Genomic DNA, 12,444 nt, shown 5'->3' with positions numbered 1-12,444 from the left:
AAATATGTCAGGTAATGTCCTAGGTGCTGTGGACAAAATAGGCAGAAATCCTGTACTCTGTGGAGTGCAACGTTGATATCTACAGTCCAGACAAGACAAGAAGGACCTGACCTAAGCTGGCGAGGATGGAGAAGGGGTGGAAGTGACTGCCTTTGGTGACCCATTAGTGACCCATTAGACTTGGAGGAAGAATAAATGGGAAGAATCAAACACAATTCCCAGGTTTCTGCCTGGGGAGATGAGGTGAAATCTATTTCCATTTTCCATGTATTAGCAAACTGCAAAATCAGGATACCATTTCTGGCATACAATGTGAGAGTTGTTTTTATCCCACTAGAAGGATACATACTTTGAGTTCTTTTCCCAGGATGGGGAATGCATTTCTGAGATTGGATGGCCAAGAATAATAATTAAAGCAGTTTGCATCTAATTGCTCTCCTGCTGGCTTTTCTAGTTATCCTACAAATGGAATTTAGATTTCTCCAATTGACTACAAAATAGCATTTGGCTAAATATTTATGATCATGTTTTCTGTGGTGTTGGTGTTAAAGCAATTCAAAATCGTGAAATCCTTTTCTGTCAGTTTTATAGCTCTGAGACTGACCCCAGCCTAGTGAGTTTGGGACAATAGCTGAAAATGACGAGATGGCATCAGATTAAGCATGTTTGTTATAATTTTTTTCTGCATTAGTTTACAAGTGTTAAAACATGTGCCTCAAAGGACTTAACGTAAAGATAGAATTTATTTCTCATTCAGCTGAATAATCCACAGGTGGCCTGGCTTATGAACCATTCTCTCTTTCCTTGCCTTCTATGACCCAGCCCTCACCTTGTGTCCTCACTTCCTCTCTGGCTACGCCTCAGTCCCATGTACAGATGTGTATCCCACTTCCCAGCCCCTGTATTTACACCTTCCAACCACTGAATTTACTCTTTGCTCTGGTTTATCTCCCCTATGCCCAAAGTTTAAATGATCACCTATGTGAAGTTGATTCATAAATAGATGTCTCCGTTTTAGTCCTCTGAGTCCTTCCTGATCTATAGATCCAGTTAGTTTCTTGACATGTGCACTGGGCTGTCTCAGAGATTCCTTCAGCTCAGCAGTTCTTAAACTTATTCCTCAACCTCCAAACCCAGTCCTATTTCTATATTCCCTTTTCAGTAATGGGCACCAACATTCATCAGGCTCTGCTAGCTTACCTCTCACCCAATCCATCATGGAATTCCGGCAGTTTCTTACGTCCACACTCTCTTCTGAATTCTTCGCTTCCCTCAGTTTCCATCTTGGTCTAAGATAGCAACGTCTCTCATGTGGTGTATTGCATTAGCCTGAAAAGTGGCTTTGCTGCCTCCAGTATGAGCTGTACTGGGCAGAATAACCCTTTCAAAAGCAAATCTGACCGTGCCATCTCCTAGGTAAGACACTTCAGAAATTGCCCTCTACACATAGGAGAAAGACTAAAATTCGAACTGTGAGGGACCCGGGACTGCATGATCTGGCTTCCACCTCAGATGCTGGCTTTCCCCAGCACCACCTCCCGCACCTTTCTTTCTATGCTCCCACCTCTTTGGCGTTTTTCAGGCTGTGCCACTCTCTCTTGTCACAGAACCTTCTCCCATGCTATTCCTTCTGTCTGGATCATGCTCCTACCCCTCTACTACTTACCCAGTTGGCTGCTGGCTTCCTACAGTAAAAGCTTAAGCTTCACGTCCTCATGGCACCCGTTCTGACTTCTCTTGCTTCTCTCTTGGCACTGATCATGGTTATAATTTTTCATTTGCTTGTTACGATTGGTGAATGTCTGGCTTTCCTGCTAGGCTCACGTTCCACAAGGTCATGAATCATGTCTGTTTTTATTCATCTTTATGCCTCTAGTCCCAAGCAGAAAAACACAATAGTAACTGAAGAGATATATGTAAGAGGAAAGATGGCCTGCATGGCCCTATAACATTTGTCTATCTACATGGAAACTGTGTGTAATTACTGTTAGATTTGGGATGTCTTGAGAGTTTGGTGAAATGGCCAGCAGAAAGCTTCATGGCACACATGAGAGGGCGTGTAACAGGCTATTGTGTGTGTTCTTTTAGAGGAGGTTGTGCATACAAAAAACTAATTTCCCAGAAGAAATAGATTGTTGCCTTCACTTTATTTCCTCTAGACAAAGAATAACAATGAATGGAAAAAGTTAATTCAGGACAATTTCAGGTAAGGTCCATACTATGCTGAGAACAGAGAGAGTATTGTAGGACAGTCAAGATTATCTCAGATTGCCTTTGGAGAAATGCAGTGGGTCTTGTTCCCCACACATTGGGAAGCACAGAGAATGAAGTTTCAAGAAATATTACCCGAAGAAAAAACCTTGTGTTCCTAAGAGTTGGTCCCACCTTTTCTCCTGATGCGGAGCATTTATTGTGTTCTTCTGTGTAGCCCTAACCCATGGGACTTGAGAGAGGTCACACTATCCATGTCCCAGGAAGAAATTCCACGTGATCCATGCCAGTCATTGTGATCCAGTTTTTTGTGTCAGTTACTGAATCAGATGTGGGCATTTTCACCCAGAGAAATGCCAGAAGTGTTCTGAGTCCATTTTCTGTTTTTTTAATTAAAATGTATTGGGATGCCAATGGTTGGTAAAATTACATAGGTTTCAAATTCAATTCTGTACTACCATATGCTCATATCACATTATGTGTTCACCACCCAGAGTCGGTTCTCCTTCCATTACCATATATTTGACCCTGTTTACCCTCATCTCCCATCTCTCTCCCTCCTTACCCTCTGGTAACCACTAAACTATTGTCTGGGTCTATGTATTCTTTTTGTTTCTTTGTTTGTCTTGTTTCTTTGTTGCTTTAGTTTTATATCCCACATATCAGTGAAATTAAGTGGTTCTCGACTTTTTCTCTGTAATTTATTTCGCTTAGCATAATAATCTCAAGATCCTTCATGTTGTCACAAATGGCACTATTTCATCTTTTCTTATGTCCCAGTAGTGTTCCATTGTGTATATATACCACATCTTCTTTATCCAATCATCAATCGAAGGACACTTTGGTTGTTTCCATGTATTGGCCACCGTAAATGAAGCAGCAATGAACATCAGAGCACTTATATCACTCTTTGTAGAAGCACATGGGAAATAGTCCTTCTCCCCCTCCATACTGTTGTATCTGACTGATCTGGAAAGTGCTGCACCAGCTTGTGACAATGAGGAGAACTGGCCTACAAAAGAGTGACATGCTAAGGATGGCTGAGAGGGAAGACAGAGAGCACTGAGGTGGCAGGCTAGCCTTCCTCATTGAGGGGGCGGGTGGGCGCGCACAATTTGCTGGACACACGTATAAAAGTTCATGTTTGGTTGGTGTGCACAAGAGAACTTTGTAAAACATTATGTGCTTCAGTTTCCTTCTGCTTTTTATTTATATATAAATAATCTCCATCATGGAACAGTCTTGTAGCAAGTATTTCAGGAATAAGAGTGACGGTCAATCACTTTCGTCAATTTCATTTACAGGTGAAAGAAAAATTGTGGCATAGGAATCACTGAAAAATCCCTTAGCCTGTCTAATGGTCTTCTGGGTCTAGAAAAAGAGAATTACTGTTTATCCCATGAGAGTCATTTCAGGATGACTACACATGTCACACCTGGCTCATTTTGCTTTTCCAATATTCTGGTTCAGGAGGCATTTACCATATTTTCCTTGGACATTTTCTAGTCTGCTACCCTCAAATGAGGCTTTACCTGTTTTCCTAAACAATTTTACCACCAAAGCACCTATATAATTTGTTTGGCAATCTTGAATCTTGGCCTATGATGTCCAAGCAAGGAAACCCATGTCTTAATCATATATTAGATTTCTCCGAGTGATTAGCTGTTCTACTCTGCCTCTAAACTTCAGAACTCCCAGAGATACCAGTAAATCCTTCCCCTGGAAGGCCAGGTTCTATCTAACTTGGTCACACCTGGAGACAAGGAATGTGATGGAAGGAAATCACATTTATTGAGCACATACATGTAGCAGGTACTGAATTAGGCCCTTAATTTCTGTTATTTCATTTAATTCTCATAACTCTGTGACGTATGAATTTTTCACAGTTTATAGAAGGGGAAAGTAATGTATGATTTAATGATTTGCCCAAGGCCACACAGTTAGAAAATGGTGGTCGCAGACTATGAATACAAAGCTCTATAACAACAAAGTTCATACACTTTTACCTAGAGCAGGGCAAGAAATTAATTCCTCTGAATGAGGACTGGTATATATCAGCCATGCTGATGAGGCAAGGGTCACCTCAGTGATATCAGTGCAGGTGTGAAAGAAAAACCGTGGAGATAAGCAAAACATTCCTTTCAGAAACCAGAAACAATTCTGGAAAGGTAGGACTAGAAACTTCCACAGCAGTGATGTGTGATAGAACTGTTTATGATGATCGAAACGTCCTCTGTCTGCCCTGTCCAATATGGCAGCCTCTCACCACATTAGCTATGGAGCACAGTGTGCTGGGGGTGGGGTTCATGGCGAGACTTTGTCTCAGCCCTTCCTAACCGCTTGGATGCGTTTTCCCTCTTGTTTACCCAATGGGCAGGGGTCGCTCTACCAGTTGTTAGTTTTTCTTTTTTTTCTCAGAGTAAATTATTCCATATACAGCTGGAGATTTGGTGTGCATGTGGGGGGTGACGAGTTCAGGATCTTCCTATGTGGCCATCTTAAATCAGAACGCAGTCCAGCAATTTCAAAATGTCACGGCCCTGCTTTCCGGCCTCCATTGTGTCTGATGAGCAATATGCTGTGCATCTCATTGCAGATCCTTTGTACTGACTTCGTTTTTTGTTGCTCTGTTTGTTTGCTGCTCTCCAGATTGCTTGCCTTTGGCTTTGAAGAGTTTGGTGAGGTGTCTGGGTAGGAACCTCTTTGATTTATAATTTTTGGAGTTCATTAAGCTTCTTGAATATGTAGACCTGCATCTTTTATCAAATTTGGAAAGTTTTCAGCTATTGTTTCTTTAAATATTCTTTATGCTATTTTTTTCTGCTTTTACTTTTATTAGCATTTGTGTGAGGCTGAATTTATTCCCGGGCCATAAGTTTTAGTTTCTTCACTTTCTTCTCAGAGATCATTTCCTTCTGTGCAACCTCCTCTTCTGGTGTAGGAACAATAACAATCTGCTCTTTCTCAGTTAGGATCATCTCTCTGTTGCAGGGAGAGCTCCTGTACGGGTTTCTACACCCATGAACTCTGGAAGTTCTGGGCTGCATCTCGGGAGCCCTGTTCACCTGGATGTGTAATGACCAGAGAGTCGATATCTAAACCCTTAAGTTCAGCATTACTCTGCATTTTTCAGCATGTGCAGTAAAAATTCTGCTCTCTTTTTGGGTTGGACTGTTTGTCCAACCCTATTGTTTGGCCCGGGCACACCTCCTAACTCCACCGTTATAACAACGGTACAGCACACATTGCTTTTGTAATGTGACATCCTTTAGATACTTGGTGGCTTTTCAGATATGCATACTCTTGATGACCTGGGCAGTTTCACGAGTGTTCTTAAAATGAACAGGTAGATTCGAACCTCTTGATTTACATGATTTTGTGGGGTTCTCTGAGTCAAGCGAACAGCGAACCATTTTCAGAGGTCTCCTCAGGCTGCTTACGAGAAGAACTCTTTATGGTTTTAAAAAAATTTATTTTATTTTATTTTATATTTTCTGTCTTCTCTTCTTCTGGGATTCCCACTGTATGTTGGTTTGGTTGAACTCTTGGGCTCTGTTCATTTTCTTCATCCTTTTGCCTTTTTACTCTTCCAATTGAATAATTTCATTAGGTCTATTTTCCAGGTTGCAGATTCTTTATTCTGTTTATACAATTCTGCTATTGAAATCCTGTAGTGAGCTTTTCATTTTAATTACTATACTTCTCATCACTAGGATTTGTATTTGGCTCTTTTTAATATTTTCTCTCTCTTTATTGATATTTTCTATTTGTTCACACATTATTCTTATGACTTCCTTTAACTAGTTCAACATATTTGAGATACATGATTAAAAGTCTTTGTCTAGTAATTCCAATCAGTGTGCTTCCTCAGAGACAATGACAGTTAACTTTAATTTTTGTATGAATGGGCCAAATTTTTTTCCATGCTTTGTAATTTTTCATTGAAAACTAGACATCCTGAATATTATCATGTTGTCTTTTCAATCAAGGTTTTCTCCCTCTAGGGTTTCTGTTACTTGTAGGTTGTAGCTGCTTGTTTAAGGAACTTTATCAACTATTTTACATGTCTGTATTCTTTATTATTTGTGATCTCTTAAGTCTCTGTACCTCTAGCTATTTTTCAGCTAGTATTTTGACCTAAATTTTCTTGAACATTAGAAGCAAAAAATAAAAATAAAAAGAACAGAGAGAGAGAGAGAGAGAGAGAGAGAGAGAGAGAGAGAGAAGAAGAAGAAGAAGAAGAAGAAGAAGAAGAAGAAGAAGATAGAGAGAGAGAGAAGGAGAGAGAGAGAGAGAGAGAGAGAGAGAGAGAGAGAGAGAGAGAGAGAGAGAGAAATTTAAAAATATTTTTAGGGGGGAAATTCTATCTGTTTCTACATGTTTGCAGCCATTCAATGGAAGGTGGAATGTGTCCTGAATCTGAAGAAGTTCAAACAATAGAAAAAGCACATAGGAGCTCACTGATACTAGCTACCATTTACTGAGTGCTCACCATGCCACACACTGTGAGAAGAGCTTTACTGCTATTGTTTCATTTAATTTCCATAACAACCATTGAGGTAGGTATTGATAAAATCCACAGTTGACAGGGAAATAAGTATTAGAAAGTTTAAGCAACTAGTTCGTGTTTTTCAGCTAATGGGAGGTGAAACCAGGATTTAAAACGTCAGCGCTCTCAGCCTGGGCACTATGTTGTCTGCTCCTTAGAAGTGGGATCACATCCCTGCCTTTTCATTTAAATTAATATTCCTCGGACATGAATCTCAGGAAATTGCTTGCTGCCCTTTCCCACTATGCTTCCAGAATGTGTTTCCTTGCAAGTGATGAAGTGGAAATGACACCAATGAGTATGAATGAGTGGATGGAGGTGAAGGTGGGAATGGTGAAATAATGAGTCCTGTCCATGACAGACACCCATTTGCCCCACAGCCAAAAAAAAAAAAAAAGAAATTTTTTAAATCCTAATCTTTTCCTGGCTTTGCAAATTCAACCTAGGCTGGGGCACTCCTTCAGTGCTTAGCCAGGCCATTCACAACTGCTTCTTACCCTTTCCTTCCTGCTACACTGAGCCCAGAGATCAGCCAATGGTGAAAGCTTAGAGTTTTCTTGTGTCTTTCCTGAGCAGGCAACCTGCCTTGAGGATGTGTGTGTCTAAATTTCCAGCATACAGGAGTGCCTTTGAATACCTCAATTTTACAAAGAAACTCCCTCTCTAGCTCTTCACCCATGGCTTTCACTGGTCTATTGTGTGCCTCAATCTATAATGTTTTGTCCTTACTGGCTGTGGGTTGACAGTTTGCCCTAAATTGCTTTTGCAGACTGCCTGCCTCTTTTCACCAGGAGTGAGTTCTGAAGTAGTCAAAAGGGGGCAATGCTTTGTGTGTCTTCTAGCTTTCAGACAGGTTTGAACATACAAATACCTCTTTGTTAACAAGCTCTGTTCTGCGCCCTCTGAAACACAGCCAAGGGTCCCATATCAGGAATACAGGCCCCCTTCTTGAAGACCACCACCAGCACTGTCCTTACCAGGCAGTGGGTTGGAACAAAGGCTAATTAAAATGCCACAAAACATTCTATCATTTTTAAGTTGTTTTTTTCTCTCCCAGATTTAGTGTTCACTTTGTTGATATAAAGACTGGTTGTTTTCTAGAGTTCTGTCAGAGTTGATTTTGACAATTTTATGTATTTTTTTAAAGTTTCTGTGGTGAAACAGGCTCTACGATTAGCCTCTTCTCTTTTGTGCACTTATGTCAACCCAGATATATTTTGCAGTGTGTTGTGAGTTCAATCCAGGGCCCCAAACCAACAAATTCCACAACCAAAGTAAATTGCTTTGTTACGATAAATCTTGATTATGATGAAGACTTTCTTAAATTAGAGTATCAGGTTATAAAAGTTTAAGATAAAAGTACCTAAGGTAAACTTTGAAATCTGAAAGATTAATGAGGACAACAGTTGTATATGACGTTAACTCTCATTCTATCTTTCAAATTTCTGTATTTTGTGATGTAATTTTTTCAGAGAATGGAGAGACTAAAGTATATTATTGGGTATCGTGATATGACTTGACTAGTTGAGGTGTTGACTTTCACTACATGACCTATATTTTAATGTTCAGTAGACAATGAGAGAAAAGATTTGAAGGTGGAACACCATAGGAGTTCAGTGAATAGACTTGAAGATATTCCAGTTACCAAGAAGGCAATCATTTAAGCAGTTTATCGGAATGAACGAGAAGAGTGTAAAAACCTTAGATTCCCTGGAACCCAGCGGTCTAGATTCTGATTTAATAGGTTTGTAGTGAAGCTGCAGATTCTTGTGTCTAAAAATTTACTGATATAATTCCAGTGCTCAAGCTGATTTGGACATCACTGGCAGCAAAATAGCCAATTTCTTGAATTTTCAATTCACATAGTATGGAAGGCCTCAATTAGAATTATTACACTTAGAAAACCATCTATATGCTTGGTGAGGAATTCACATCTCCTTTGAAAAGGATCATGAGCAAGGAGTAGTTTACTGTATGTTTGAGAGGCACAGATTTTTCCAGATTTTATCGTCAATTGACCTATTTAGTATAAGCTTTGTCATTTCCAAAATGTCAGACAATTTTGAAATAGTTTAGAAGCTCAATATACCATTACATGCCATAGAATGAAATTCCTTTTGGAGCATAACCTTTTAAAAACCTCTCACTGTTGTTCAAATGCATCTCTGCCAAACAATAAGTATGGAACCCTAGGATGTATTTGCATTAGGGTCTGTCTGAGGTGAATGCATGTAGGCAAAGAATAACCATCACATATGAGTGTGTGTGAGACAAACAGGACGGGGATATCTTAGGGATGGTCGAGGAGGTGCTGTCCAGAAAAGAGTTGAAATTCTCAGGATAACAGAGAAGTAACAGTGAGAGATGTCCAAAGAACTTTCAAAAGCACTCACATGAGGATGAGTTTTATATTCAAGCCCAGAGAAGGCATGTATTAGACCATCATGGCCGCATGTGTGACTTAAGAATTTTCCTGCTCCCTATCCTTTTCTCATTGGGCATATTCCCACCCAGGAACCAACTTGACAAGATGGAAAGGAGAAGAATCTATGGTTGTGAGGCCTGGCCAAAAAAAAAAAAAAAATTTATTCTACTAATTACACAACAGAGTGTTTTCATTCTGCCTACCCTCATGCTTTTTTGGTTTGTTTTCCAAGAGATGTTGTTTCCTCTCCAGAATAAGGAATTTATGAGGCAATTTACTAGTGGTACCCACAGTGGCCACGTCCCTATACCTACTGGGGCCATGTTTCTCCTCCTTAAAACTAGGCCAGAAACCAGTATTCACAAGGAATGGAGTTGGCTCCTTGCTTGGCTTGGGCTCAGCTTGTGCTCTGACAACCAGAATATCTCTGGGCCCTGCCCCAATGCTGGTCTCATCTTAGTTTAGGGCCCTGGATCTCAGGCTTACAAAACCTGTGACTTAGGGCCAGTTGTGTGGCTTGGATCTGGCCCCTGCTCCCATACTAATCTTTTTTCTAGATCTCCCATCTTTCCTTTGAGGACCCCAGTGTCTCTGACCCCTGTTCTGACTGACGACTGCTAAGAAACCCTCTGGGGTTGTCAAAGAGCTCCCTGCCCTGACTCCATTTCTGGTTCCAGCCTTGCTTCTGGTTCTAGCCTTGCTTCTGGTTTTAGGCTCCCTTCAAGCTAGGATCAGACTGGGCTTGGGATCTGCCTCTTACACAACCTTAGAGGGACTGAGGATCATGTCCTGGAAAGAGAGGCAATGTTCTCAAACAACAAAGTGTCAACTGATTGTCATTGGTGCTAATTCAATGTCAAGAGGATTTACAATTTGTGGTGTGGTGAAAGAGGGAAGTTTATTCAATGTAAACTGCTCAAGTGTGATACAGCAAAGCTATGGTGAAGCTCAATAGTGCTACAGTTCAATTAAGAGACAGCACGGCTGTGCGTCTGCATGGCTTTGAGATGGCCCTGGAGCAAGGCCCCTCTCTGGCTTGATAGTTCTGCTCTGCTACAGTCTGGTCTGGCCCACTCCACCTGCTCTCCTCCACTCAGCTCTGGTCTGCCCTGCTTTGGTGAGATGTCTTCGGTATTTCAACTCCAACTAGGTCAACTCAGGCTTCAATAACAAGGGAGAGTGTGGTCTCGAATGGGGTTGGAGGGGGTGATTTATACAGAGAGAAGTCCCCACCTCAGGTCCCTGATTGGTCTTCATGCCCATGAGAATGTCAAATCTCAATTTGATTGGTCCAAAAATCACAGTCTTAATTGGTCAGAGTGGAGCCACTCTGTTTGGTCGGTGTAAATGCTAATGGGGTTATAGCTGTGCAGTTCCAGCTCTTATTGAAAGAAGAAACAGCTCAATCCTTTTGGTTGAAATACAATTCCAGGATCTCCTTTGTACAGGTTAGCTCCAATGGTAGGAACACAGTGCAGGCAGAATGTTCTGTTCAGTATGGGAGGCACGCAGCTTAGAGCAGGCTTCTCCCTGAAGGGCAGTTTGCCTGAGAGGCCCTTGTTTAGAAATGGCTGCTAGGCTCTGTTATCATAATTGAGCTCAGTTAGCCATCAGGAACCCTTCTTGGTGGGTATCTTCTCAAGATCACCAAAAGTAGCTGCTGGTTATATTGCCCATCTCCACCCTACCCAACAGTTTCCGGGAGAATTTCCAAGGAAGTCAGTTTGAGCTCTGATTACTTGCATGCAGATGCTGGAGCTCTGTTGGGCAGCACGTTATTTGTCCTGTAGCCGGACCACCTCCATATGTGTCTGTGGCCTGTCCTCTCAGGAGTCCAGTTAATACAAGGAACATTTTAAAGGCAAATAATATGTGTGCCTGTCTTACATGATCCACGTTATTGGAAGACTTTAGCTTGTTCACAGGCAAACACATACAAATCACACAGATATTACATGTGTTGTGATTGACATATTTTTTCCTTCATGGGACTCATCCGGTGGCATATTTCTCAGTGAAGGCTTTAATGAACCTGGTTTCACCTAATTTATTTTTTCTAACTAGAATTATTTTTCCTAACTACACATGTAATATATACACATATGTTAGAAATAATTATATACAATGAAAGTTGAAAATAAAAAATCCAAAATCTATCCCTAAACCATCTTTCTATACCATTCCTCTCTTTGAAGAACATGGCAGAAAGTGGGTGTTTGTCCTCACAAACTCTATGCATTTATAGGAATATCAAAATATATGTAAATATATATTTTCATAAATATTATTGAATTATTTGCATATGCAAATTACATTTTTGACCGAAGATGTACAAAGAGCTCACCATAACATGTAAGTGCATATAAATTTATCTTCTTCTTTTAAATTGCTCCATAATTTTTCCAGTGTATGGGTGAAACATAAATTAATGAGTCATAACCTTATTGATAGACATGTGAGTGGTTTAGAGTCTTTTACTGATACAAGAAGTGTCGAATGAATGAATGTCTCTTATTTAGAGAATAAGAGCTGTATGTATGAGATAATTTTAGAAGAGGTTTACTAGGGCAAAGGGTATCCCTTTTTTAAATTTCTACAACCATTGATTAAGATCTGTAGAAGTTGTATCAATTGACACCTTCATAAACAGTGTATAAGGTTTTGTTTTGCTATAGCCTATCTCAGAATGTCAGTCAGTCAAGTGTTTGATTTGTTCCATTGGCATATTATTTTGGTTTTATTTTTAATTTATTGCTTAGAATCATCATATTTCCTCTTTGGGTGAACTATCTTCTATTATCTTTTGCCAGTTTTCCTTTTGGATTGTGGGGATTTTCTTCTGGATGTATAGGAACCATTTATATATTGAAATGATTATGTTTTGCTGTCTTTTGAGTCATGAGCCTCCACCCTGCCTCACCCATATCGCTGCTTGTCAAGGCTGTGTTTTCAGTTGAATTAACTAATTCTTTTCTTCTATGAGCTCTGGATTTTGTGTCATAATTGACAGACTTTTCTTTTTTTCTGTTATTATAATTACCTACTTTTTTGCATTTAAGTATTGATCCATCGGGGGGATTCATTTTACTGAAATACATGAAAGTAAGAATCAATGACATTGAGTGCTTGCTGTCATTCAAAACTTGTGTTACTTTTCCATAATATAAAACTGAAATGGAAACATGACAGCCACATTAAGGACGGATTTTCTAGTCCTTTTGACTCGAATGTGACCAGGAAACAATTACAAAATATGCAA

The 12,444-nt window shown here is 40.1% G+C and overlaps 1 pseudogene across 1 annotated transcript; it reads right to left on the bottom strand.

Moving 5' to 3' along the window:
* Window positions 1-5,069: 5,069 nt before the first annotated feature.
* Window positions 5,070-12,109, bottom strand: LOC308495669 (large ribosomal subunit protein uL22-like; annotated as a pseudogene). The gene is made up of 2 exons: window positions 12,106-12,109; window positions 5,070-5,494 (listed from the first exon to the last, which is right to left on the bottom strand). The product of its transcript is annotated as a large ribosomal subunit protein uL22-like (transcript).
* Between the last annotated feature and the right edge of the window lie 335 nt (window positions 12,110-12,444).

This window comes from Rhinolophus hipposideros (assembly GCF_964194185.1).
Source record: "Rhinolophus hipposideros genome assembly, contig: HAP1_SCAFFOLD_87, whole genome shotgun sequence".
Lineage (NCBI taxonomy): Eukaryota > Metazoa > Chordata > Mammalia > Chiroptera > Rhinolophidae > Rhinolophus > Rhinolophus hipposideros.
Note: the sequence above shows the minus strand (reverse complement) of the source record. Positions and strands in the feature narration are given on the sequence as shown.